The sequence below is a fragment of the Lipotes vexillifer genome, unplaced genomic scaffold (assembly GCF_000442215.2).
Source record: "Lipotes vexillifer unplaced genomic scaffold, Lipotes_vexillifer_v1.1 scaffold729, whole genome shotgun sequence".
Classification (NCBI taxonomy): Eukaryota; Metazoa; Chordata; class Mammalia; order Artiodactyla; family Lipotidae; genus Lipotes; species Lipotes vexillifer.
In genome coordinates, this window is record NW_006780914.1 from 2,003,128 (window position 1) to 2,028,056 (window position 24,929).

The following is a 24,929-nucleotide window of genomic DNA, read 5'->3' on the forward strand; positions in this document are numbered from 1 at the left end:
TATCTCGCTCCTTCATCTGCTGTGTGTTTTTCTGTCTTCTCATTTTGCTTATCTTACTATGTTTGGGGTCTCCTTTTTGCAGGCTGCAGGTTCGTAGTTCCCATTGTTTTCGGTGTCTGTCCCCAGTGGCTAAAGTTGGTTTAGTGGGTTGTTTAGGCTTCCTGGTGGAGGGGACTAGTGCCTGTGTTCCAGTGGATGAGGCTGGATCTTTTCTTTCTGGTGGGCAGCTTCACGTCTGGTGGTGTGTTTTGGGGTGTCTGTGGACTCATTATGATTTTAGGCAGCCTCTCTGCTAATGGGTGAGGTTGTGTTCCTGTCTTGCTAGTTGTTTGGCATAGGGTGTCCAGCACTGTTGCTTGCTGGTCGTTGAGTGAAGCTGGGTGCTGGTGTTGAGATGGAGATCTCTGGGAGGTTTTCGCCGTTTGATATTATGTGGAGCTGGGAGGTCTCTTGTGGACCAGTGTCCTGAAGTTGGCTCTCCCACCTCAGAGGCATAGCACTGACTCCTGGATGCAGCACCAAGAGCCTTTCATCCACCTGGCTTAGAATAAAAGGGAAAAAAAGTAGAAAGAAAGAGAAGAAAGGAAAGAAAGAAAGGAAGGAAGGAACAAAATAAAGGAGAGAAAGGAGGGAGGGAGGGAGGGAGGGAGGAGGGAAGGAAGGAAAAAAGAAAGAAAATAAAATAAAGTAAGATAAAATAAAAGTTATTAAAATAAAAAATAATTATTAAGAAAAAATTTTTTTTTAAAGAAAAAAAATAACCCAAACCCCCCCCCCAAAAAAACGGATGGATAGAACCCTAGGACAAATGGTGGAAGCAAAGCTATACAGACAAAATCTCACACAGAAGCATACACATACACACTCACAAAAAGAGGAAAAGGGGAAAAAATCATAAATCTTGCTCTCAAAGTCCACCTCCTCAATTTGGGATGATTTGCTGTTTATTCATGTATTCCCAGATGCAGAGTACATCAAGTTGATTGTGGAGCTTTAATCCGCTGCTTCTGAGGCAGCTGGGAGAGGTTTCCCTTTCTCTTCTTTGTTCTCACAGCTCCCAGGGCTCAGCTTTGGATTTGGCCCCGCCTCTGCGTGCGTGTAGGGCATCTCTTCTTCGCTCAGACAGGACGGGCTTAAAGGAGCCGCTGACTCGGGGGCTCTGGCGCACTCAGGCCGGGGGGAGGGAGGGGCACGGAGTGCGGGGTGAGCCTGCGGCGGCAGAGGCCGGCGAGACGTTGCACTAGCCTGAGGCGCGCCGTGCGTTCTTCCGGGGGAGTTGTCCCTGGATCCCGGGACCCTGGCAGTGGCGGGCTGGACAGGCTTCCCTGAAGCGGGGTGTGGATAGTGACCTGTGCTCACACACAGGCTTCTTGTTGGCGGCAGCAGCAGCCTTAGCGTCTCATGCCTGTCTCTGGGGTCCGCGCTTTTAGCCACGGCTCGCGCCCGTTTCTGGAGCTCCTTTAAGCAGCGCCCTCAATCCCCTCTCCTCGTGCCCCAGGAAACAAAGAGGGAAGAAAAAGTCTTTTGCCTCTTCTGCAGGTCCAGACTTTTCCCCGGACTCCCTCCCGGCTAGCCGTGGCGCACTAACCCCCTGCAGGCTGTGTTCATGCCGCCAACCCCAGTCCTCTCCCTATGCTCTGACCGAATCCCGAGCCTCAGCTCCCAGCCCTCGCCTGCCCTGGCAGGTGAGCAGACAGGCCTCTCGGGCTGGTGACTGCCGGTCGGCACTGATCCTCTGTGTGGGAATCTCACCGCTTTGCCCTCCGCACGCCTGTTGCTGTGCCCTCCTCTGCGGACCCGAAGCTTTCCCCCTCCACCACCCGCAGTCTCCGCCTGCTAAGGGGCTTCCTAGTGTGTGGAAACCTTTCCTCCTTCAAGCTCCCTCCCACTGGTGCAGGTCCCTTCTCTATCCTTTTGTCTCTGTTTATATGTTTTTCTTTTGCCCTACCCAGGTACGTGGGGAGCTTCTTGCCTTTGGGGAGTTCTGAGTTCTTCTGCCAGCGTTCAGTAGGTGTTCTGTAGGAGTTGTTCCACGTGTAGATGTATTTCTGGTGTATCTGTGGGGAGGAAGGTGATCTCCGTGTCTTACTCTTCCGCCATCTTCCCCTTGTATCTAGCAGTGTCTTGTTTTTGTATCCATTCAGCCAGTCTGTGTCTCTTGGTGGGAGCATTTCATCCATTTACATTTAAGTTAATTATTGATTTGTGTGTTCCTATTACCATTATCTTAATTGTTTTGGTTTTCTTATTGTAGGTATTTTCCTTCTCTTGTTTTTCCTGCCTAGAGAAGTTCCTTTAGCATTTGTTGTAAAGCTGGTTTGGTGGTGCTGAATTCTCTTAGCTTTTGCTTGTCTGTAAAGCTTTTAATTTCTCCATCAAAGCTGAATGAGATTCTTGCTGGTAGAGTAATCTTGGTTGTAGGTTTCTCTCTTTCATCACTTTAAATATGTCCTGCCAATCCCTCCTGGCTTTCAGAGTTTCTGCTGAAAGATCAGCTGTTAACCTTATGGGGATTCCCTTTTATATTATTTGTTGCTTTTCCCATGCTGCTTTTAATATTTTTTCATTGTATTTAAATTTTGATAGTTTGATTAATATGTGTCTTGGCCTGTTTCTCCTTGGATTTATCTTGTGTGGGACTTTCTGTGCTTCCTGGACTTGATTGACTATTTCCTTTCCCATAGTAGGGAAGTTTTCAACTATAGTCTCTTCAAATATTTTCTCAGTCCCTTTCATTTTCTCTTCTTCTTCTGGGACCCCTATAATTCGATTATTAGTGTGCTTAATGTTGTCCCAGAGATATCTGAGACTGTCCTCACTTCTTTGCATTCTGTTTTCTTTATTCTGCTCTGCAGTAGTTATTTCCACTATTTTATCTTTCAGGTAACTTATTCCTTCTTCTGCCTCAGTTATTCTGCTATTGATCCCTTCTAGAGAATTTTTAATTTCATTTGTTGTGTTGTTCATCATTGTTTGCTCTTTAGTTCTTCTAGGTCCTTGTTAAACGTTTCTTGTATTTTCTCCATTCTATTTCCATGATTTTGGATCATCTTTTCTATCATCACTCTGAATTCTTTTTTAGGTAGACTGCCTATATCCTCTTCATTTGTTTGGTCTTGTGGGTTTACCTTTTTCCTTCATCTGCTGTGTTTTTCTCTGTCTTCTCATTTTGCCTAATTTACTGTGTTTGAGGTCTCCTTTTCACAGGTTGCATATTCATAGTTCCCATTGTTTTTGGTGTCTGCCTCCAGTGGCTAAGGTTGGTTCAGTGGGTTGTGTAGGCTTCCTGGTGGAGGGGACTGGTGCCTGTGTTTTGGCGGATGAGGCTGGATCTTGTCTTTCTAGTGGGCACGAGCACGTTCGGTGCTGGGTTTTGCGTTGTCTGTCACCTTATTTTGATTTTTGGCATCCTCTCTGCTAATGGGTAGGGTTGTGTTCCTGTCTTGCTGGTTGTTTGGCATAGGGTGTCCAGCACTGTAGCTTACTGGTCATCGAGTGGAGCTGGGTTAGAGTTGAGATGTAGATCCCTGGGAGGGCTTTCGCCATTTGCTATTATGTGGAGCCAGGAGGTCTCTGTGGGGGCCAATATCCTGAGCTCGGCTCTCCCACCTCAGAGGTTCAGGCCTGACACCTGGCCCGAGCACCAAGACCCTCTCAGCCACACGGCTCAGAAGAAAATGGAGAAAAAAAGGAAAAAAAATAAGGTAAAATAAAATAAAGTTATTATAATAAAAAGTAAAAGAAAAATTTATTAAATAAAAAAATTAAAAAGTAATAAAAAATGGAAAAAAATAGGAAAAAGAAAGAAGAGAGCAACCAAACCAAAAAACAAATCCACCAATAATAACAAGCACTAAAAGCTATTCTAGGAAAACGAAAAAAGAAAAAAGGACAGACAGGACCCTGGGACAAATGGTAAAAGGAAAGGTATACAGACAAAATCACAGAAAGACGCATACACATACACATTCACAGAAAGAGGAAAAGGGAAAAAGTATATATATATCTATATATAAGTAAAAAAAGGAAGAGAGCAACGAAATCAATAAACAAATCTACCCGTGATAATAAACTCTAAATACTAAACTAAGATAAACATAAAACCAGAAACAAATTAGATACAGAAAGCAAACCCCAAATCTACAGTTGGTCCCAAAGTCCACTGACTCAATTTTGGGATGATTCATTTGTCTATTCAGGTATTCCAGAGATACAGGGTACATCAAATTGATTGTGGAGAGTTAATCCGCTGCTCCTGAGGCTGCTGGGAGAGACTTCCCTTTCTCTTCTTTGTTTGCACAGTGCCTGGGGTTCAGCTTTGGATTTGGCCCCACCTCTGCATGTAGGTCCCTTGAGGGCATCTGTTTTTCACCCAGACAGGACAGGGTTAAAGGAGCGGCTGATTTGGGGGATCTGGCTCACTCAGGCCGGGGGGAGGGATGGGTAGGCAATGCGGGATGAGCCTGCGGCGGCAGAGGCTGGTGGGACGTTGCAACAGCCTGAGACGCATCGTACTGCGTTCTCCCGGGGAAGTTTTCCCTGGATCCCGGGACCCTGGCAGTGGCGGGCTGCATAGGCTCCCGGGAAGGGAGGTGTGGTTAGTGACCTGTGCTTGCACACAGGATTCTTGGTGGCTGCAGCAGCAGCCTTAGCATCTCATGCCTGTCTCTGGGGTCCACGCTGATAGCCGTGGCTCGTGCCCGCCTCTGGAGCTCATTTAGGTGGTGCTCTGAATCCCCTCCTTGTGCACCCTGAAACAATGGATTCTTGCTTCTTAGGCAGGTCCAGACTTTTTCCCAGACTCCCTCCCAGCTAGCTGTGGCACACTAGCCCCTTCAGGCTGTGTTCATGCCGCCAACCCCAGTCCTCTCCTTGTGCTCCGACCGAAGCCCGAGCCTCAGCTCCCAGCCCCGCCCGCCCCAGCGGGTGAGCAGACAAGCCTCTCGGGCTGGTGAGTGCCAGTCAGCACCGATCCTCTGTGCAGGAATCTCTCTGCTTTGCCCTCCACACCTGTGTTGCTGCTCTCTCTTCCATGGCTCCGAAGCTTCCCCCCTCCGCCACCTGCAGTCTCCACCCGTGAAGGGGCTTCTAGTGTGTGGAAACCTTTCCGCCTTCACGGCTCCCTCCCACTGTTGCAGGTCCCGTCCCTATTCTTTGTCTCTGTTTATTCTTTTTTCTTTTGCCCTACCCAGGTACGTGGGGATTTTCTTGCCTTTTGGGAAGTCTTAGGTCTTCTGCCAGGGTTCTTTAGGTGTTCTGTAAGAGTCGTTCCACATGTAGATGTATTTCTGATGTATGTGTGGGGAGAAAGTTGATCTCCACGTCTTTCTCCTCCGCCATCTTGAAGGTCTCCCCTAGATCACTTTTAAATTGGAGAAATCATGTTTTCTTTGGACATCTGTGCTGTAGTACAAATAATTTTTTTACTTCACTGCATTTATATTATGAGATACAATTTGATACCTTTTTTATTAATGACAGATTAAGCAACCACTGCATAATATAATTTTGGATTTATCTCATGGCTTGAGTGGAACATTTCTTTCTTATTCTTCCTAGATGTTAAAAACAATCTTTACTTAGAAGAAAATCATTATCCAAAGACTGTGAGATAATTCTAGATGCTTGCTGACAACTTCTCAGATGAAAGATTTTCATTTCTCTTTCCAAGACGTCTGCTATTCCTTGTAAATAGAAGCACAAAAAATAATAATTATATAGCATCATGCTAACAGTTGGCAAAATCTGTGGCTGTTTTTTTTTCTAATAGAACATTTCTCTTAGGTGATTAATGTGCTTGAAGCTTTTCTTTTCTTTTGGGTATTTAGATGTCATAATTTGTTATGTTTTCTTCATGAAGTGCACCTTAATTCAGAAAGAGTCCAATGCCATTGCAGCTCTATTTACAATAGCCAGGACATGAAAACAACCTAAAAGTGTCCATCGACAGATGAATGGGTAAAGAAGGTATGGCACATATATACAATGGAATATTACTTAGCCATAAAGAGAAACGAAACTGAGTTATTTGTAGTGATGTGGTTGGACCTAGAGACTGTCATACTGAGTGAAGTAAGTCAGAAAAAGAAAAATAAATACTGTATGTTAACACATATATACAGAATCTAGAAAACAAAAAGGTTCTGAAGAACCTAGGGCCAGGACAGGAATAAAGACACAGATGTAGAGAATGGACTTGAGGACACGGGGAAGTGGAAGGGTAAGCTGGGACGAAGGGAGAGAGTGACATGGACATATATACACTACCAAATGTAAAATAGATATCTAGTGGGAAGCAGCCGCATAGCACAGGGAGATCAGCTCAGTGCTTTGTGACCACCTACAGGGGTGGGATAGGGAGGGTGGGAGGGAGATGCAAGAGGGAGGGAATATGGGGATATATGTATATGTATAGCTGATTCACTTTGTTATACAGCAGAAACTAACACACTATTGTAATGCAATTATACTCCAATAAAGATGTTAAAAAAAAACTAATGGAAATGTTGCAAGAGAAACAAGTTTTAAAAACTGAGGTATTAAGTGTTTTCTTCATAGGGTATGCACTGCTAACATTTTTGAGGTCGATATAAATGAGATTAATCATAACTAAGCTCTAAAAAGTATTATTTGGAAACAGACTTATGCACTGTGTGATCCAAAATTCGCACCTTTAAAAATCCTGTGTTTCTCATATCCCATAAAGATGATCATTGTTAAAGACTTCAAGAATACTCATTTTGAATCCAGCATATAAACACTGACATTTTAAGTAGTGAGTTTATGGGCACAAAAACAGCCAGATATTTAGAACTATTCTGATGGTTAACTGCATCTTGTTTTGGCATCTGGATGCTTGTCATGTGTAGACAAAGACATAAACAGTGGTTTCTTGATGTTGATTACACTATGAATATTTTCCATACTTATTAAAATGGCTTAATTTTTTAAAAAGAATCAGGAGATTGACAAATTACTTTTTAATATATTATTTTTGCATCTCTCTCTAAGTTGGCTCTGCATATAGAATGCCCTTTATTATTTATAAGGTTAATGTGATTGGCTGCTATGTCACATTCTTACAGCCAGTTTGTGCTGAGTTGACTCTCTTGGTGAGATCATTGTGATTATAAGTCTAAGGTTATGCTTTTGATCTTTATAAAGAAGTTAACTTATTTCCATTGTCGGAACACAGATGACAATCATATTCTCCATTTGTTATCTTATAAATGCATGGCTTTGATCTTATGGGAGGATACCATAAATTCCTTATCTTTGGTAAAACTCAACTAATTAAGAATATCCTGACAGCAGGTCAGAACCATATATATATATTTTTTTTTTGCGGTACGTGGGCCTCTCACTGTTGTGGCCTCTCCTGTTGCGGAGCACAGGCTCCAGACGTGCAGGCTCAGTGGCCATGGCTCACGGGCCCAGCCGCTTCGCAGCATGTGGGATCCTCCTGGACCGGGGCACGAACCCGTGTCCCTGCATCGGCAGGCAGACTCTCAACCACTGCGCCACCAGGGAAGCCCCAGAACCATATTTTTAATACAGGATGGCAGTGTGATGGGTGGAAATACACTAACTTGTTACTAATTTTCTTTAGTTGTCATGTCTAAAATTAATGGATTCAATCTCTAAAATACAGCTTAGGTCTAAGTTCTCTCGTTCAATGATTCCAAATAAGACTTTATTGCAAAATTACTTTGGTTTGGGTAGTATGTTAATATCTCACAGTTACATTTTGTATTTGAAATGTGAGAATAGTAAAGCCTAATACTAAAATATTATAAAAAATGCAGCGTTGTTTTCAAATATATCTAGTAACTGAAACTACAACAGAATGTTATAATAGGGAGTAGGAAGCCTTGCGTGGTTTAATGAATTGTAGTACTTAAGAAAGGCCTCTTTTATTTCTAGTGATCATTGTTTGCAAATCCCTATTTATTTAAGGAGGTCAGATATGGACTATCCACTAAACTTGTTAATAAAATTAATATATTCATCAAAATCCTTTGTATAACAGTGAATTTCCAAGTGCATTCTATGTGTTAGTGGAATCTAAATGTATGTGATATCATGAGAGCTTCTCCTCTGTTTTGATTTTTACTTAGCAAAATGGATAACAAGCAATTAAGTATTGCCTTTTTGATTTTCGTAAGCTTTTTTGTGCAATGACAGATCAAAAATTGAGATAACTAGGTAGAAGAGTTGCAAATTCTTATAGTAAAAGGACAGTCATGATTTTGTATATGTGTATTTCTGTGTGTGTGTGTGTGTGTGTGTGTGTGTGTGTGTGTGTGTGAGAGAGAGAGAGAGAGAGAGAGAGAGAGAGGTAGGAAGGGAGGGAGAAAGAGAGAGGGAGGGAGGGAGAAGGGGACAAGAGAGAGAGGTGTAGATGAAGTTTACATATTTTAATTTGATTACCAGTAAAATTTTCATGATTTACTTGAAGATTTAGAAAGACTGGCTTTTGATAGGCAAACCATCAACAAGGTGCGGCAAGTAGCTTCTTAAGTTTTTTGCAATCACTTAGAGAAGAAGCAGCTTACTTTATATATCAAGTAATCAAATTACATCTTTGATTTTAGGTGTTTTGATTTCAATGTATGTAGCAATTCAGAATTATAGATGTTGCATTTTCTTATATTGTTTGTGTTTTTTATAATCGAGCCTTGTGATCTCTTACTGGTCTAGTTAGGAATTTGCCTCACTTACCCCTCCTACCAAAACTTGATTTTGGGAAAGTGTAGATAGAAGAGCTGTACTTTAAAAAAAAAAAAAAAAAAAAAAAAAAAAAAAAAAAAAAAAAAAAAAAGCTTATAAAATGCAAAATCAGCATGAATACATTTTATAATACAAATCTTGCAAACATTAATAATAAGGGGATGATAAATTATAAATTGATGATAATAACGTTATTGGGATTCTTTCTAATGTGGGTGAATTATGTGTTATATACATGTATCTATATGGATATAGATGAGTTACTGTTTCTCCTAATATACCCACTGTAATTATGAATTCCATTCCTAATTAGAGAATCATGAGCTAAAAATAAAAATATATCAATAAAAATAGGTAAAAATTGGTAAAATTCCACCCTAGAATATAATCAATGCTTAAAGCTTAGCTTTTTGATATGGAACAAGAAATATGTAAATTATAAAATAATGAGAAAATAGAGTTGCTGAGCACACATCATTTTGATAATATTCTATTAAAATTAGTAGCCAGAAAACAAAATGCAATTTTATTTACCTGCAAACACTCAAGCCAGAAATCTCCATTTCAAAATGCTTATTTCTTTACTGTGTGGCTGAATGACCATGAACAATGCAAATTGCTTTTACTTTCTAGGTTCATTATACTTACACATTGTTTGATAGGTTGTCTACCCAGATCCTTTATTATACAATGAGGTAACCCCCAAATGAAACCCCAAGCATCTTCTCTTCCTGGTCATCATATGCTGCCATTCTTCCCCTAGAAATTAATACACTCTGTATGCTGAATCCTGCCTTTTCATCTCCTGCTGCAGAATCAGCGGTCATAACAGCTATTCTGTTCATGAATATGTAAATGCAACATGCATTATATATAAAAAAAATCAGCAGGCAGTTCCCACTTCAGACTGTACCCACCTCTGTTCGACTAATACACGAAAAGCAAAGATTTAATTTTTCAAGCATTTGAGTCAGTGTTGCCCAAAATGCTGTAATTATGTAACATGGAAATTCATAAATGAGACATATGCAGATGCTCAAGGCAGTGGGACTCCAAATAAATCGGCATCTAGGCACAGCTGTGGTGATGCGTGCAGATACACTTATTATTTCACTCTAATGCCTAGTGATAAGGGGGAAAATGCCTTAGATGCTCAATAACCTTTTATTTGCTGACTAGGTTCCACTCCCATACCTCACCCCAATAAATGGCTAAAACAGTGTTTAAATTATACACATATGCATATACACATACACACACATGAATGTATTTTTTCTTCTGAAAGGAAGAAGTGATGACTATATCCACTAGAGTGTTCTGGGGGAAGCATTAAGCTCTGGGAAAGAAATAATTGGGGGATTTTATTACTGAAATAAGCAAGCATGTTCATGCATATTTTTACGGCTTGCATGCCCACGCGCCACTCCGTGCAAACAGTGCTACTGCAGCTCAGGCGCGGTAATTAGGTTGATGTAATTATGGCAAAATAAAGACAGCCTCACTGATAATTTCACAGTGAATATTAAAGACATATGTGCCTTCCAGTGTACAATAAATGAACCTGAACTGCTGTCAGGGGCTAGGAGGACAGTGTGGCCAATGCACCTATTGTGTCCCTGCTGCAGAAAGGAGGCTGCCGATTGGCCACTGTCTGCAGCACATAGCACTGGCTGGTTATAAAGGACTTGTCTAGGGGAGAGCCTGTAGGTACTCCATTGTCTGGTAAAGTTCATATGACTGCATTCTTTTTTGCAAGGGGGGTGGAGGGAGAGTGGGGAAGGTGGGGATGTCAGCTCAACTGTAAAAGCTGCACAGATTTTTTTTCTTTCTCTTTCTCTCTGCCTCTCCATAGATCGTTTCTGTTTCATGCCCTGTCTCATTTCGCATAGCTAAAAAAGAATGCTAATTAAGATCCCTTGTCTTAACCTGAAAATAATGACTCGGATATAATTAGAAATCTGATGAGAGTTTAAAATTCTGGGAGAGGACCAAAAACATCAGTTACGGTGCTTAGGAGGGAAATGAAGAATTATTTTTCTGTAATCAAGGTAAACATGGGAGAGGGGGGTTCCCCCTATCTTTTTAAACTAATTTGAACCAATGGTGTTCTACTGCAGATGAGAGGATACTGTATTTCAAAACCTGTTTTAGCCATCAAATTGAAAGGACACAAATCAGTAGCAATAGAAGCCTTCTTAATCCTCCTTAGGATGCAATTCAGATGAAAGAACTGCTTTTTTTTTTTTTATTTTTCTTTTTGTATGTGTGTGTTATAGATGGATCTGAGAACGCTGTCTGGGCTTGGTGCCAAGTGCTGGTATTTCACAGCGGCGACGGCCTCACACGGGCTGTGGGAAGCAGGAGGGAGACTCTCTTAGGGTGCCACTACTATGGAGACACAGCTGGGCTGAACAAGATTTGCTTCAAACGACAACAAGAGAGACAGAAAGTATCTGGTTCAACCGCTGCCCAAGCAGGCAGGCACCAGAAGAGCTAGCAGCCAATCCGGCCATGCTCGAAGCCAGCTTTGCAGCTCAGCCAATCAGTGACATCACTGGTGAGAAACTCATTTACATCATGCAGTAATGAACTTTGTTTAACATAGCCTCCCCCCTTTCCTGTCACCCCCCCTCCCCATATTAGGTCCTTCCATTAATTATTCTGCCGGCATAATTTAAACCGCTATGCAAAAATGTGGCTGTATTCTCTCTGACAGCCTCCACGTTTATTTTCCCCCATTGGTGTCTGCTGTCACTGAAAGTGATTCTGGGTACAATTCTATTTTGTTTTGACCTTGCAATATTACCTTATTCTAAAAAACCTTAGAAAAAATTAAACCTTCGCTTATTGTATCTGAACCCCACTCCCCCCTTAAGAATAGCATGCTTTCGGCAAGTTGGGATTCAGAATTGTGCAAGGTAATGGAGAATAAGAGGGTGCATTGCTATGGAAGTTGCAATTTTTCCAAGCAATGTGCATCTTAGAGCTTCCTTTAATGTTTCCATGGTTTATGCTGCAGTGGCCATTTTTACATATAGTGTTTTTTCCAAAAAGTGCTTATGTGCATCTGTTCCAGGGAGGAATGTTCAACTCTTGTTATATTTTGTTCTTCACTGCTCTCAGCCAATGTGTCATTTTATTAATGAATAGAACTGAGGTCATTTCTGGACAAATCTCTCTCTTCCCATCTTAGCACAATGCACCTGATTTGCATCCATTTACTAGAAAAACTGAATGCAAGAACCAGTTTGAAAAGAAGTTAAGGGACCAGTTCACATATTATTTCAGAATATATTGCAGCAGTTTGTTTTTCAGAATGCATAATATGTAACATCTGCCTTAGTGTTTCTATAAAAATGCTTGATCTCCATTCCCAGTGTAATACCTTTAGCAAATGTATTGCTTTGTTATATAACCAAAATAGACCAAGTGAAATAATATTCAGCAGTGAGTTCATATAATCATCAGAAAACCTTTGGAAACACAATTTTGTCTTGTACATTTGTATTTAGTTTGTCAGAGATAAACTCATTTGTTCTATAGATAACTTAAAAAGGCTGGAACATATGACATGTGAAGATTTTCAGGTTGCTTTAGAGAATCCCAAAGAGCGGAAACTGGGTCACACTTAAATGTGATTTCTCTTAAGCCACATCTTTATTGCATATTGGCATTAAAGGGATACAGTTTTCTAGCAGAGAAGGTAGTTTCATTGTCTTATTTTTCAAAGATTATTTTGAATGTAATTATTCAGAGACATGGAATTTTAAAAACATCGACAAGGGTTTCATAACAGTGCATGATTCGTTTAAGAAGCTTAAAGAGTACCATGATAGGCAGAGACACTTTTTAAAGCATGTGAAGGATTTAGACACTAAACCACGGCCCTTTTAATTCATGAGGCATTCCATCATCCCATCATCAGCATTCAGGGAGCGACTGTCCTGAATCAGTCATGAGCTCCCCTGCTGCAGATCCTGTAATTTGAATCATGTGTAATAATATATTATCCTACTGGGGGCCTTCTTTCAGTAGGAGAATGGTTTATACATTCTGCTGTAAGAGAACTTTTGGCTCCTAGCCGACTCACAGCCATTAGTCTCATAGGCAATCATGATCATCTTCCTTAAGGAATAACATCTGCACGACCTCCTGCGCCAAAACGCTTCAACCTCCCCCATGTTCTGAATTACGATTTCTTGGAATTGGGAACACTTGACAAAACTGAAAGAGAAAAACGGAAGGTTTAGAGGAGCGGAGCACAATTTTATTGAGGCTGCCATGTGGCGAAAGCACAGTTCCCTTTCCTTTGAAATGTTGGAGAATGGTGAGGAAAGGGTGCCCCCAAATAGACCTAGATGTGTTCATTTTGTTTTGAGACGCAAGCTGAAATGGAATGTGTTTTATGAAGACGTGGCTGCCTCTGTGTTTTTCTCTGGACATCCTAGCAAGGTCCTGCAAAGGGTGTGGCAACATAAGGGAATAAATGGAGGGTGGAGATGGTTGTGAAGACAGAGAAACCTTGTCTCACCTCAGGAAGGAAGCAATTTGATAGAGCAGGAACCATTTGACCCAGGAGTGAAAAGTTCAAGGAGTGGCTCTGATTCTTTCTCCTGTTCTGACCTTGGTCAGATCATGTTAATGTCTCTTTTTCTTCTCTGTGAAAATTCAATACACTGCCAGCACAGAGATGTATGGAATACTCCTCCATCACCCCCCGCCCCCCGCCGCCCCCTTCTTTAAACATTTGAAATCCTTCTTCGCTTCAGGGACCAGGTTAAATGTTCCCTCTTCTATGAAATCTTTTCACATCATTGTGGCCAGAACCTTTCACTTTTCCATCCTTCTCTTTGTGCTTCCATTATTGCATGTGTGGCAGCCAACATTGCTGTAGGGCCACATGTGTGCATATCTTTACCACTAGACTGAAAGCCCCTTGGGGACAGAGACCATGTTGAATTCACCCTCCACCTCTAGCTTTAAGAATAACATTATGCTCCTAAGTTTTAAATCAGTGTTCTAATTAATCAGTTAAAAGTGCGTTGTAAGTTGTAGAGGGAGGGTTAACAAATTCCAGTTACTATTGTTGTCAACGATTACCACCGTGTACCAGATGATGTCAGTTTTGCCTTGTCAGTCTTATGTCTTTCATTTCACTGGCCCTTCACTATCAAGCTCAGAGTAAATGGTTGTTGCATTATTTTTTCTTAAATAACCAGTTGTAGGGAATTGTAATTTCTTTTATTCATCAAGTATGGAATTAAGCCAACTTAGCCTGGTGTTTTAAAACTTAAAAATAAATGAAATTGATGTAGATTAATTGTAAAGCAGCTAGGATAAGCAAATTACAGTATCAAGCTCTACTGTTAATGATAAGAAAGAATTAATTACTTGAAAGAGGTAAGCAATTAATGTTTAAATGCTCTATAAAGCATAATAAATCAGGAAATATGGAATCCTGAGTCTTAGTGTTATTCTTTGAGATATGTATTTTTAATCTACAAACTAGTATAGTAATCTTTTAAGAGTGTATTTCTATGTGATTTTGATATAATCTGATAACATTATGCCAAAATACGGTTGATTTTATGCTACTCATCTATTTAAGTTTACACTTTTGGCTACTGTACTTACTGCTAAGTGGAAATTAATTTCTTTGCAAACAGTGATATTCTTGTTAATATGTTTGCAAGCTGTGTTTAGATTTTAAAAATTATATTTCATAGTGTTTGCCCAGTACATGTTATTAGAAAAGAATGGAATAACTAGAAAATATATACATCTTTGCTTTTTATAACTAGGAAAATAGAAATTTTAGTACTGGAAATCAGCTAAAGTCCATATTTTGTAAAAGTCTTAGAGGGGAAAAATATCTTACACAAGAGTATGTTCTATCAGTTTTCTGGGACAGCTGAGACTGGTATCCGGAATTCAGAAAGACTGGTTCATTAATTTTTCCAGTTCACCAAATAATCTGTACTTTTAAAATCAGCCAGATAGGATTATACAATTTTACAGGGCTAACATAAATTAAATTCACTTACGTGATCCAACACTGTTTATGTAGGATTCCTATTTTATGGTTGAAAACAAGGGGACTGGACTTGGTGAGGTGTATTTTTTTTTCCACTACCCAATAAGGATGTAATCAACTACTAATAAATTATCATTTATATTAGTATTCTTTAAAATAATTTTGGTTTTGATGAAGAAAAAATGGAAACCTGATATCTGAGTTCACATTGCAGTGGTTTTGAATTTAATTAACACAAATATTGTATCTTAAATTATAGGATTGGTTACATAGATTTGGGTGGGGCCAGTTTGAATTTTCTTTTTTTTTTTAGCCAGTGTATTGTGCTGTTATTACTGACCAGTTTTTTCCCCTGCTGAAGTCTCCAGTTATCTCAATGATGGTATCTTCTTCTAACCCAGTATTTAAAAAGAGATTTCTGAATCTTACAAATACTGAGAGATGAATTATGCCCACTTAAGGAACAAATGTTTCTCAGATACAGTAAAAATAGTAAGGGTCTGTCCAGCTTCTTCTGTTCAGAAAATGATTTTTAAGAGCTAGAGAGTGAATGAGTAAATGTGGAACATCTTAATTAAAGAAAAAATGTTTCTTTAGCGTCATGGTTTGAGACATGGTAACTGAAAGCCATTTGCATCTGAATAACAGTGATAAATTAGATAAAAACAATGAAGCATTCTCCTTCATGCTGACAATTTTTGATATCATAATCATATGATTCTTGTTCCAAAATTAACTCTTGATTAGCAAAGTGGGGTTAAATATTGGGATCTATTCTTACACAATAAAACTATAAGGTTTTGGTTGAGAATCACTTATTTGTAAAATGGCAAAGGAGTAGATGAAACTGGCCTAAAAAGTTTGCATATTCTAGCATTTTTTTAAACTTAACTCTTAAAACATGCTCAATATCAAGAGCAATATCAAGTACATTTAGGAACTTAATGAGTATTTTCATAACATTGATGATAACGTGTCTTACTGTTAATGAGCAATGACATGGCTGTATAACTGGTTACTGATACAAAAAGGAACAAAATGATGAGGATTAATGGCTAATATTCACTGGGTAATGACTTATATGCCATGTGCTACACTATGCACTATGCAGGCATTATTTCATTTAATCTTCAGATCAGTCCTTTGGTATTATTATCTTCATTTTGTCAAAGTCACATGACTAAGAAGGAGCAAAAATGGGATTCAATCCAAAGATTCTGACTTGAGAGCCCATGTTCTTAATCACTGTGCCCAAATTGAATAATCACTACACATGCTATTGCTGTTTGGCTATAGGAATAGAATGTTTTTCCGTATATTATGGCCATAAATAGTTTATCTGGTTCATTTTTTAGATATGCACACATAGTTTTACTTTAGTATTTTATAAATCACTTTGAAAGTTATTGACCTAGCTATAATACCTAGATTAATATTTTCCCTATATTTTTCTATTTATGTAACAATACAGATCATTTAAGGTAATGCATGCAAAAGCAATTCTGAAACAGTAAAGTACTAGATGAATGTAAGGTCTTGACATTATTAAAATGCTTTGTAAGTGCGAGTCACTTAAAATTATTATTAGACTAAATGTTTCCATTTCCTCTAGGTATATTACTTATTAAATATGTCACCTATTTTATGTGGAAATTAATGCTTATTGATTTGGCAATTGCAGAATGTTGCTTAACAGTCTCACTAGATCCTGACTATCCTGACACTTAAGGCATTTCAGCTTCTTCAGTCCAGGTTACACATCTCCTGTTTACAACCCACTGAAATCCATGGGATGCTGAAAGAGAAGGATCTTGCAGCTACTATTTGCTAATAAGTCCTGTACCTAATGCTAGATTTTCTAGCTTTTACTTAGTGGTCAGAACTAAGGGACATAGTCAACAAGTTGTTGAATTTACAGAATCAGTTCAATTTTGGGAAGGCAAAAGAGTAAAAGCAGAAGCATGGTTAGTTTTTCCTTTTCGGGATGAGTTATTGTCCAGTTTCTCCTTCAGTTTTCTTACTGTTTCTTTCTCAAACACTTGTTGTGCACTTACCATATGCAGACAATAAACCTATCCTCTTGAACTCTAGTTCAACATTGTTATTAATGTTCATTATGGAAATGCTATATATCACTATATATTAGTATAAAATTAGAGTTTAAGTGTTTAGTCTTATTGCATAATGTACGGTCACATCTCCTCAAAAAACCTAGAAAAGCAGTAGTTTTGAGCCCTATGATTCTCATTTGAGTTTATTCCCCTTTATCTGTGGTGTTACAACCCTGGCACCTAGACTGCTCCTTGGAAGGTCTAAGGAATGCAGGCAGAAGCAGGGCTAAATCTGTGCTCTGAAGACACTAGGCCCACTGATGTGGTCTAAAGGCTCATTAGCAGTTTTCAGGGTCACATTGTGATTTCCTGTGCCCTGCATTATCCTCCTCTACAGTTAGAGCTTGATAATTATTTTTTTCTCCCAAGGTTTCTTTATTTCAATGTTACTAACAATTTTCTTTGTGGGCAAGAATGAAGGTCAATGTAGCAGTCTCTCTCATTGCTTTCTGAACCTGCCCAGAAAGTGTATCACTAGCAAAGTATTTAAGGTGTTTATTTTCAGAATGTTTATTTTTACACAATGAAAAACAGATCTAATAATAAGGAAAACTATGTCAATTACTACTTAATTATCCCTTAACTCTGTGGGGCAGTTTAGAAGTGGTTAGGAGCACAGGGATCTCTGGTCAAATGCCTGGTTCTGAATCTAGATTCCAATTCTTACTATATATATAAACTTGGACAAGTTATGTAACTTCTCTGTGCCTCGGTTTTTCTCACTTGTATAATAGCACCCACCTTATAAGGTTGTGAGGATTCTATACATTTTTGCAAAGGATGGTGATATAAAGATGGATAAATTCATGGTTTCTATTTTTCAAAGTGCAGAATATAGTTGGGGAGTGTGAGTGAATATGTGTGTGTATATTTAAATAAGTAGTAATATGGTATAGTTCAATATAGTGCAACAGAGATGTGTCCTTGCTTGTGTAAATACTTTTGTTTATTGATTCTACTCCACCTATTCAATTAGCTTTTCCTTTTATTTGAACAAGTTATCAAACTATTGTTATAATTATCAGTTTTATCCCATCAAATATCAGTTTGATTTTAAAAGTTTTTTAAAAGACTGTATAATCTTTTATTGATATTGGTATAATTTTGCAAATCCAGGCAACTAAAAATATGTAATTCGTGTATTCTCCTTTTTCCTTCCTTACTGATTGGAGTTGCCAGAAAAAAAAAATGTCCTAAGACATGTAAAAATGCATGAAAGCACTTATTTTGACTTTTTTCAGACTATCATACCCTAGAATGACCAGTGGTAAGTCCCTAATCAACGGCACTTGGTACAGAAACTTAACCCACAGTCCAAGTGTCTAATGATCATGAATCAGATAATTGATACCTATGGACTTCCCTATAGCAATCTCTGTAATGATCAGGAAGAAAATAAATAGATTGTAATCAGAAGACCTGGGTTAGAACCCTGTGTAAATTCTCTAAGCATCACTTTTCTTATTATAAGATAGGGATAGTTATAATGACTACCAAAAAAAAAATAATTGTGTGGGTGAAATAAGAAGACCTGTGGAGTGATGTTAGGTTTTCTCTTTTTTCTGTAGGTATTATAAAGCCTGTTCAAGTGTGTGTTTAAATGTCAATAAGAGCAATATGATTTCAATAAATGCCAGCCTCTAAGGAGATCTTTAGTATTATGTGTCCTATAGAACTATAGAATAGAATTCTCTATACAATAGGGAATAAGATTGCTTTTATTTGCAATTCAAATCAAAGCCCCCATTAATTTGGATGATTTGAGGGGATTGTGAGCACAACTTAATTAAATCAGATTTTTAAAAATCTTAACTTGGGAATGACTGAGACTAAACATAGTTGCATTTTTAAAAGAGGTACAAGAACCTCTCTCTTTCTCCCCCCTCCCAAGGACTTAACATATTTAAGTAGACGAATCAGAAAAGGTTTCTGATGATTGAGGCAGAGAGATGTTCAAAGGCATACAGGTTTGGAGTTGCAACCAATTTTCAGGAGTATCATTAAGGTGCAGAAATAATATGCTGTACTCAATATCATATATGAACTCCTATGTGCCAATTTTATGATGTTTTATAACTTCCTCTCATCTATTAAGGTTTGTTACTCCTTCCTTCAAGCTCTGTGCATGATTTTTCATGGTGTCAATAATGATGATGGTGATTGAAAGAACTCTGTCATGGTATCTTTTAAGTATAGTTACTGGTTAAACTATGAGTATAAGAAGAGCAAAAAAATTACACATTGTTTGGGGTATCTTATAGTAATGTTGTCTTTCAATAATCCCTGTTCCCATTTTTCTTATACACAGCAATTAGCTAACATCCTATTAAACGTCACACAAAATAGTCTTGAGTGTCAGTGGCATTGTGCATTAGGTTCTATTTGGCTTTTCAGTTCTTGAAAGCTATTCATTTTGCTATGGAGTTAAATTTTGCCAGTACCTTCCCAGCAGCGATGGTCTCAGATTCTTCAAAATTTCTTTAGTTATTTTTTACCTTTCTTATTTAATAATCGATTTTCTAGAATTGACTGACTGGGATTTTTACTACTGTAGAAACATGCCCTTTCACGAGGTATAGACTTTAGCATGGGACCATACATACTGTTTCCCCAGGGACACTTCATGTTAATGTCTGATATCCTGGGGTAATTACTAAGGATGTGCTCTTTCATTTCTATAATGACCCATTTTAGATTAGAAATTTTGTGGCCCTTGTATAATATAAAGTTAACTCCTGAATTTTTTGCCAAATTTATATTTTCAGCAACATATTCTGTTGCATTCATAAGGTAATTTGTACTTTGCAGACCATTCAAACTGACTTTTTGTTTTGAAAGTGTAGTTGCAATAGTGATAGATAATTTTGTTGACATGTGTTGGACACTCAGTGAGTAATTGATGAATTAAATTCTCTCATTCAAACATCATATATCATTAATATTCTGGTATACACTAAGAGCAGGAAGGAGTCCAGGATGTTAATTTTTTTTTTTACTTTTTTTTTTTTTTTTTTTTTTTTTTTTGCAGTACGCGGGCCTCTCACTGTTGCGGCCTCTCCCGTTGCGGAGCGCAGGCTCCGGACGCGCAGGCCCAGCGGCCATGGCTCACGGGCCCAGCCGCTCCGCGGCACATGGGATCCCCCCAGACCAGGGCACAAACCCGCGTCCCCTGCATCGGCAGGCGGACTCTCAACCACTGCGCCACCAGGGAAGCCCCCAGGATGTTAATTTTTTTGACAGATATTGGTTAAGTACCATGTATGTGCCAATCTGCTATCAGCACTGAAGGACACAGCAATAAAACAAGTAGACAAAGTCCCATGCTCTCATGAAGATTTTGTTCTTGAGGTCCTCTACAGGGAAATAGTATATTATACTGATGAGATTCTGCTCTCTGATACAAATTGCTTTGATAAAAGGAAAGCTGTATTTTAAACCCAGCCTTTTCTTAATAAGACTGCTTCATGCTGTAGGCTAACTTTATACAATGAATTCCTACTGGGTACATTCTTCTTTCTTTCACTCAATAGTTTACCTAACACCTTAGGCCCTCCTGGAGTTGATGGTGCCAGTTGCCTGTGATATTTGTATTATAATTTAATAAAAAGAAGCACAGAAAATCAAATTTCTAGCAGTCTTGATATCTTCTGTGTTCTAGCCAACATGTAAATAAATGTACATGGATAATTTATTACTTCATCTGTCTTTGAAAATTTTCATTTTTCCTTACTGAGAAGGAGAGACTTTTGTCATTTTCTACCACCATGTATATAATTCATTTTTAAAATGTGTCCTGGAGGTTTTCAAATGTTTTCTCTTTGGAGAAAGCACCTTTTCTTGTTATTTGGTTCTTCATAAAGCCCTTGAATATTTAAAAATTTTATTGACTTATGTTATGGGCATAAAAGAAATAATCAGCAATTTATATAACAACACATACTTATTCAAAATGAGAAAAATCATATAGTAAAATCAGAATCATTTAAGTGTTTGAAACAGACAAAATGATCTAGCTTAATTCCCTTATTTTTCAAATGGGTGCAGGAAGTACAGCAAGGAAATGGTACTTGACTTGCCCAAGTTCACAGAATAGTTTGTGGCAGACTCGGAAAAAAGATCCAAGATTTTTTTTTTTTTAGCTTTTTAAAAAAAATTCTGATTTTAGGAATAATATATTTTTCTCTAATATATAATATTTCTGATTATAAGAGTAAAATTATAAGTTTGAAAAATTCAAGAAGAATATGGAAAAAAGTAAAATGTCTATTTAACTTAATGCATGTAAATTACTCTGGTTACACAAACTTGCTATTTAAATAATAAACATTTAAATGAATAATTTACATATTTTGAATAATATTGAAGTTCTTCCTTATAAACAACTTTATATCTTTCTTTTAAATGCTAAAATACACATGATGTTATGTGGTGTCATATGAAGGATGTACATTTGGATTAATAATAAAAGGATGGGGCTTCCCTGGTGGCGCAGTGGTTGAGAGTCCGCCTGCCGATGCAGGGGACACGGGTTCGTGCCCTGGTCCGGGAATATCCCACATGCCGCGGAGCGGCTGGGCCCGTGAGCCATGGCCGCTGAGCCTGTGCGTCCGGAGCCTGTGCTCCGCAAAGGGAGAGGCCACAACATTGAGAGGCCCGCGTACTGCAAAAAAAAAATTTTTAAATAAATAAATAAAGGAGGAAGTAGGTTTTAAGATAGATATAGAAAAAACCCTGTACTTTTGAATTACAAATTTACAAATTATTATGAGATGATACAGGATAGATGTAGAAGTAAATATAAATACATCAACGTATTTGATAAAAATACTTGTTTTGTGGCAAATTCAAGGGAGATAATATCAAAGTGACAATGCTACTACAGATGTGGACACTCCATCTCACTCCTGGAGAGTGGTGTCTCTTCTCTCCACATGCATTCTGGAATATATATATTCTCTTTAAGTCCTCAAGGAACTTGCTCCACTTATGATCCTTCTTTCCCTTGTATCATCATTTCCCTTTCAACCAACTCCTTCCCAGCACACAAAAATCCCCAATTTTCACCCATCATAGACAAACAAACAAAACAGTAACAACTGCCTCTCATAAACCTGTCTCCTCTTTATCTCTCACTCTTGCATCCTGTTGCTGGACAGGAGGTCAGGAGAGTGGAGAAACATTCTAACTAACTTGGGACAAGTAGTGTAACTTCTCTGCATGCCAGCAGAGTTAATAGTTTTATGTTTTATAAAACCTGACATAATTTTTTAAAAGATGGTTTTATTAAATGATTTGTGATATCTCTTTGACCTCTAAAATTAAATGAATCTAAGGGAGAAGAGAGGCAATACCCCACAGAAGCTACTTATTCATAGTATAACTACAATTTACAGCCATGATTTCATTTGCATTGATGTGTTTTGAGATTCTGTCCCTACTCATGTTTCTGACGGTGTAAGGGAGATAGTAGAGTCAGGTTATTTTAAATAAGGATCAAGGAAATACTCTATTTTTAAATGAAATAAGCTCTTTGTGCTACTGAAAAAGAACACTGGACTTGAAGTCTATTGGACTTGAAGTTACCCCAGAATTATTTGAATGAAAATAGGAATCAAAATATCTCTGTTCTACTGCTAGCTATGCCACTAGCCATTTGTGTGACATTAGAAAAACAATGGCATATCTATTTATACAATGATGAACGTGAGACCAGATAAGGTCTTTCGCCATTACTTTTCCTTTTTAGAAGTGAAATCCTTTCTTCAAGCGAAATTGAGTTAGAAGCCCAAAATATAGGATAAAATTGCAGTGCTCTATTGGATTAGAGGTGGAACCTCGGAGCCATAACCTTTCACCCCTCTCACACCTCGCGTGGTGCCCAAGGTACCTTGGTGAAGCCTCGGAACTCCATGAGGCTGAAGCCACTGGAGTAGGTAATCATCTAGGTTTTGTGGAGTTTGAACTTAGACTGACAGTAATTTTCATTCATTCTTGTTTGTGCTTTTGTCAGCTGCTAATAAATAAATATAAATAAAATATCCACTAGATGGCAGTAGGTCAAATCTTTGTTCTAATAGTTTCAGCTGACAATCTTACAGTCCAATATTTAAGTACATATTTGGATTACTTACAAAACTTTCAGAATAATTCCGTTTTATCACAGTTTATATTTTGAAATTCTTCAGCCTCTCAATTTATTTTCACTTGCTGTCCCATTTTCAAGGCATTGTAGAATTATTGGTTAGTCCAGTCTTTATGACTTGCTCTGGTCATTGGAATTTTATTTTAATTGCAAAATATTCAAATAAATACATGTCCATGAGCATTTAAATTTATTTGTAATACCCACTTGATTTTCCAGCTTTATTAGAAGCCAGTCTTTAACCCAAAATGATGGTGACCTGGTTGCTCATCTTTCCTATCTCATGCCATCTGCTCCATTGCACAGCACTGAGCTTCCCATGATAATGGTAGGCTGCATTGTGTTGTGTACTAATGTTTCAAGAAGGAGGTGCTGTCAGGTTATATTAGGTGATGGGAGATCATGATAAGGATAACCAAGCAAGTGAGGTAGCCCAGGAAGCTGCTCGATGCTTCCAACATTTAAAGTACTGCAGCCTCATGGAAGACAGAACAATGACTCTTTCCTTCAGGGTTCAGCCGGTTTTCTCAGACTCAACAGTTCTGGTAACTACACGCCAACACTGACCCCCCCCCAGAAGTTGCTACCTGGTTTTCTTTTTTGGCATCATTTATTTATACTCTCCAGGAGAGAACTGGTTGAGTGAATTTGTTGTAATCTTACATAGTGATAAAGTTAATTTATGTATTGGAATCCAAAAAATGGAAGCTGCCCCAGTGGCCCAGCCCACATGAGAAATCTAAACCTAAGTCAGCCTAGAAAACCTAACATACATCAATCGCAATCCTCCAGCTCAGCTTTAGCTAGTTCACCTTACCCTAGAAATAAGACCTGCTAGCCTTATAAGGAAATCCTCAACCTCCTAGCTAATCATGCCCTGTTTCTTTGTTGCCTCTTCTGTAACTCTATAAACCCTATAAAACTCACTCTAGCCCTAAATCCCTCAGGAACAGGGCTTCACTGCTTGTGAGGCAATGTTCTCCCCCAATCCATAGATTGTTTTCCCTTGAATAAAGGACATTAAACTTATTACTCTGTTGTTTTCATTTTGTCATTTGACAGTAGAGCACCCCTTATATGCAGTCTCTAAGTTTCCTTAAATCTGGTTGGATCCCATTGAAGGCAGTTTATACATAGAATGGTCAAGGGAAAAGATCAAAGTTTTGGCCTGTTTTCTAGGTGAAATTAGTAATTGCTCCCTATTTTACTCCCAGAATTGTCCCACTCAGGATGGTAAATTACATGATTACCTGAATACATAGTCATCTTTGTCTTGCGCTAATTCCTGCTCTTTAGGCCAGGGTTATGTGGCATAAGACTTGGCTAATGAGAAAAGCACTGCCTGAGACTACTTACTTAGGAAGCAGCTATGGGGCACAGACATTTAGAGTTGTGTGGACTACCAGTTGTGCAGTCCTTAGAGTAAGGAAAAGAGAATTTAAAGAAGAAAGCTAACTTTAAATTCAAGTTTCTATCTCATTAGTTCAATTTTATCTGCTAGATGCAGTCTCTTTCTAATGCACTGTGGAAACAAGAATATGATTTTTATTAATAAGGAAAATTACAAAGCTAGCAAAGAATTTAAGTGGTTTGCCTTAAGTACCTTTGTGATACTTTGCGTGTATTACATTATAAATATCAGAGAAAATTCCAAAATTAGAGCCTTAAAGATGGTGAATTCACAATCTCTCATGCATAAATGGTAGATTAAGTCTTTTAATTATCACTCTTAATAATAATTAACATCACCACTAAATGTATGGGAAGTAGTTATCTTTCCATCTAAGTCATTACCCAAAATTCTCTTTAATAATCATATCTTTAAATACTTTTTCCCTTGCATTACTCCTCTATCATTTTAATTGAATAGATTTAATACAGCAAATCATGCACTGCAAAATCTATTTTTGCC